This window comes from Rhipicephalus sanguineus, chromosome 10 (assembly GCF_013339695.2).
Source record: "Rhipicephalus sanguineus isolate Rsan-2018 chromosome 10, BIME_Rsan_1.4, whole genome shotgun sequence".
In the NCBI taxonomy this organism is placed as follows: Eukaryota; Metazoa; Arthropoda; class Arachnida; order Ixodida; family Ixodidae; genus Rhipicephalus; species Rhipicephalus sanguineus.
The window spans coordinates 110,550-115,471 of record NC_051185.1 but is presented as its reverse complement, the minus strand read 5'-3'; the positions used below and the strand labels follow the sequence as shown (position 1 = coordinate 115,471).

General features: G+C 46.0%; 1 long non-coding RNA gene across 1 annotated transcript; it reads right to left on the bottom strand.

Annotated features, from left to right (window-relative positions):
• Nucleotides 1-1,518: 1,518 nt before the first annotated feature.
• On the bottom strand, nt 1,519-4,496 carry LOC119372234 (uncharacterized). Its single transcript, XR_005179480.2, has 2 exons — nt 4,409-4,496; nt 1,519-1,754 (listed from the first exon to the last, which is right to left on the bottom strand). It is a non-coding gene; the product is annotated as an uncharacterized LOC119372234 (long non-coding RNA).
• Between the last annotated feature and the right edge of the window lie 426 nt (nt 4,497-4,922).

The window sequence follows — 4,922 nt, the reverse complement described above, 5'->3', positions numbered from 1 at the left end:
TACCGCAAGTCTACAAAGAAATCCATACGGGTTTCTCAAAAAACAAAGCGCCCACAGCTGATGAAAAATTGGTCCTGGTTCGCGTATCGAACACGGGACCAATGCCTTTTCTTAGAGGTCGCTATACCAAGGCTGTCTTTGAGAAATGCGTGCAGATTTTGTTGTATCTTCCCGCTTAAAAAAAGATGGTTGATCCCTCTGTCATGGGAATCGGTATAACACGAAAGTGAAACGTGTCGTCACAGAAGTAGTTGATTGCTTTAGTGCACTGGTATATCAGAACTTGTATAATGTCTATTGTTCTTTGGCAGATGTAGCACCGCCTGATGTGGACGCACTCACGTTGACACGTAGTGGCACATCTCCGAACCGACGACTAACGCCCATCATCATGATTTAACCTTTGCGTTAGCTGAAGTTCTTAACATATACGTGGACACAGCATATGGTGAATCCCGCGCAAATATGGCATCAACAAGCATATAATAAACACTGATACTCGGTATGCGCTCCTCCAAAGCGTCGTGAATAGCGAAGAGAAACGCTAAGCGCGTTGTGTCTTCCCTCTAGCCTGGCAGTTAATTCTCACAACGCGAGCGGGGAACGCGGTGCGACAGCCAGGCGAGCGTCGGAGAGCTATTTTTAGGGGCGAAGCTCCTTAAAGCGGCACCCGTTCGTCCCTCGTAGTAGTGCCATAGAGTAACATAGTAAACGTAAAGAGCGGACACTCCCATTGAGCCATGCGGCCCACATGACTGCTAGCGCTCGTAGCGGCCGGCATGAACTGTGCACAAAGTTCCTCTTCCGGCCGTGCCGTCGTGCCACGATGGTTTCAGTTTCGGTTTCAATGTTTTTTGCGCAAATTTCGGGTGTTTTCTTCTTTTTCAATTGTGAGAGTGCATTCGTTAGCAGTTTTTTGGAGGTGATATAGGCTGCAGGCATGCCTATCGCAAACAGGGTGTACCCTTTGACAGTTCTTCCCATAAAAAAATAAATAAAAAGAGGCACATTTTATGTAAGCACCGTGTTTATTCAGATAGTACATAAAAATAATTCCGATCAGCTAAACAGATGTTTTCGAACTAATGCTATAGGCACTTTCAGGAATTCATACATAACGGTACATATTCATTGAAACTGAATTATGATGAGTTTATCGAAAAATACCATTGCTGTGTACAAGATAATACAGCACTCTTGAATTGTGCATGCTGTAAAAAAGTGCGCAGTATCCGCTAGCATTTAACTGAACCAGGTGACGGAAAACAGAAGCAACGATTGTGTAGATCAACTGTGCGACGTAGGATTCATTGTGAACACGAACATTTCGACATATGAGTAAACATAAATGACGATTTTGCAAAATTTATCATAATGAATAGACTCTTGACGTAACAATCAACGGGGACAATCAAACAAGCAGGAAAGAAATCAACACCAACAACAGAAACTCTATGAGTATTATTCTTAAAAAACAATGCCGCCTTGATTTTCCACGACAGCTAGGGCAGAGTAATGTTTAACGGTGTAGGCGTCGTCGTCCAAATAATAGACTCCTGCTGCTTGGTCATAGCTGCGCTGTAGGTTCTTGACTCGAAGTTTCCGGCGGTTGACGTGAAATTCGGCGTGCATGTTTCTCGGTAGGGGTTTCATGATGCACGTTCGGAGAAAGTTGACGTCGCTTGTTCCCATTCAACGGTGGAGCCCAGTGGAGTTGTATCACGATGCCACGGCCAGCTTCAGTAGAGGTGATCCTGCGGCATTTTGATGGTACGTGTGACTTAGTTAATTTGCATAAATATGCTCCTTTCGTACGGCTTTTAGACGGAACCAATCTGCTTAGAAACATTACGTTCAGCATTCTGGGTGCTCTTCTCACCATTTTTCTAATTTTTCAACACCACTAGGACGCACATATGACCCAAAAGAACTAAAAAAATTGCGGGCCATCATAGAGCGCTGTCGCCCGTCCGCGGAAGCCAAAAAAAAAAAAAAAAAGCCTGCCGTGCGCAGCGCACGCAGCCAATGCGGAAATAGAATCGAGGAGAGAGCGAGAATGCGCACGGACTCGGTTTGTATTCCCCAGGATAAGAGGAGAGTATCGCCACTTTCAAATATTTAGAGGTTTTAGAAGCCCCTCTCCCCTCAGTCTATTTGTTTGCCTACGCAGCACAGAGAAGGAAATAAGAGGAGGAGGTCACGATGCCACTCTATTGGCTGTTACGTGTCACGCCACGAAGTCGCACGCTCCTGCGGCCAATGACAACATACGTCGTGACCGTTGGGAACTGCTGGGTTTGAAGTCGGCCGAGTGGCGGCAAGCCCGGCCCTGTTGTGTGGTTGTGTGAGCTGTTAGTAAGCGTGGTGCGCGGCATTGTCTTTTGTGTCTCGTGTGGCCGGCGAAAAGAAAACGACTAACACGGTGGCTACTTCTGAGAAGCGTACCGCCCGCTTCTCTGTGCTGCTTCCAAGAGAGAACAGTGTGAAATGCGCTGTGAATTGTTGCAATGCCCGCGTCCACTTTTCCTGTGTGCAAGGTGTATTTGCAAGTGTATGCAAGCAGCTGCAGCGTCGTTCATGTTGAACGTTCGGTTCCTGCCTTCGTTTGTTTTGGCCGCACATGGAGGTGCCTGCAGTGGTTATTTTAAAGAGAATTATGGGCTGTGCTTTGAAATCATATCGGCTCTCTGTGGAGTAAATCAAAGAAGACGGACGCGGAACTCGGGATATTAGATGTCTTCTGTGATTTCAATGGGTGTGTTGCGCCGTTGATTATTCAAGCGCGGAAGCCAACTTGTGAGTATTCCAACTTGAACTCACCCACTGCGGCTGATTCAGACTTGCGTCTTGGTGAAAAAAAAAAGGGGGAGGGGTGGCGAAATTCGATCGACTTTTTGATCACGGTGCGTGTTTTCTTTCTCTTTTTGCCCTTACTTACGCGGCCGTTATGGCGGGAAAATGTTCGGGGCACATCGCATTTCACCGCTCCCATGCTAGCAGCGTGCTTTACCTATATTTTAGTGATTGAAATTTTCTACGTTTACTAATGCCCCGTTCTCCCCAGCAGTATATAATGCATGTCGTGTGATAAACTAGACCTGGCGCTGTGGTTGTCTAATATTTGCTCTCCGGAAGGCGTGACCGTTACTTGCGTCTACGCAAGATCCAGGAAAATTTGGAGGATGCAATTTAGCTTTGTGTAAGTTGGGGAAGGGCGGGGGGGGGGGGTTATCACGGCATTGTTAGCTCTACTCTTATTAGTACAGTATCTCAAAACTGCTCGTTTATTCTGGTGGCGACTTCCATTCTGCATTCATCTTGCATTCAATCAGGTTTTGTTAGTTTTCCCAGCTTTGTGCTTTCTTGCACGGTCTAAACAAGTCGCGTCGGGGTAATTGCTCTACTGAATGGCTGTGAATGGTGGTCGGATTGAGTGTTCTTCATTATGACGTTCAACTAGCTTTATTCCCGCTTGTAAGCTTTGTGAACACCATGGTGTATGAGGTTATGCGTGTGAAGATAATGGTAGGACTATTCGGTTTTCTTTGGGATTATTGTAGGCGTACGAAGCAATTGGGTACTCACCATGATCGGCAAACTGTTGCGAATGTAATAATTTGTTTGATAACATTTCTGTGAGTTCATTTTATTCCCTGGCCTGATGCCCCTGCACGGAACCATTGCATGTAACCGTCGTGAACTAAGAATTTCCAGTGAGTTGCAATTCCGAAAGCGATGGTTATGTTCAGTATATATGAAAGTACACTGCACCAATTTCACAAAAGATAACACTGTGATTTAGAGATAGAATGCCGTGTCGAATCCCGGTGGATTTCACGATGGAGAACGCAAGCGCGCTGGCCAAGGGTGACATTGTTTTCAATAGGTGGAATGCCATTCATGTTCCCCTGCTTGTTTACACACACGCCTGGGTAAGTATGCGCAGCCAGTGTGCACAAAAGGCTCATGAGAGAAGGTTGGGCAGCATTGATGATTTGAAGGCGAGCTTATCTCCTCTACTAAAAAGCGCTGGCTAATTTCTAGTACAATACCATGTTAGCGCTAGTAATTTGGCATGGCTTCATCGGAGACGCGTCCAAGTTATTGTAGCATGTTTATTTGTCGTTAGCAGGTGGCGGTTATAACGAGTATTTCTAACCGAAAAACTTGTTTTCGGCGTGCTTTACGTGTTATTCCACAATAAAACCTGATTTCTTGGTTTGAAAGGTGTCGATTGTTTGGATTGCTCGGTGTATGACAGGGACGCGGTCGTACGCTCTGAAACGCTTGTGCTCAACGCCCTCAACTGCATAGCACTGCGTTTGAAAATACGCTTTTCATCCCGTATCTGTGGCCTAGGGAGAAGCTGTACAAGCATAATGCAATATAAACAATTCGCTTTGCTTACCTTTTCTTCACAAATGCGTAAACGTGGGCACCGCTGAAGCTGGAGAGTGAGGAGAATGGCGTCGCGGTGGTGCAGGTGATCCAGGTATGGTCAGGCCTAACAATGATGCGTGTGGATGCGCCGTAGTCAGGGCAACCGCCGTTTTAAAGTACGAAGAACTATTCCACTAATTAAGCATTTTAAAATATTGCTTTTAACGCATAAGTTATTTAATAGCAGCACAGTGATCGATTGTTTCTAGTTCAGATTTTGTGGTTGCGCCACCTATCAGGCGGCATGAACCCTACGTGCCTGGGCCGCGGAAGGCGGCCATTGACCACTCTTTATGTTTACTATGTTACTCTATGGTAGTGCGTAACCAGTCGTAACGTTAGTACCAGATCTTGACCTCCAAGGTGGTGCCGGTGGGAGATTTTTCCTGTGCGTTGTTGAACAATAAAAAATTCGCAGCGTGCGCGTTAACTAAAAGCCGAATTCTTCTGTCTCTCATTCCCCATTAGCAGCCATTGGCATG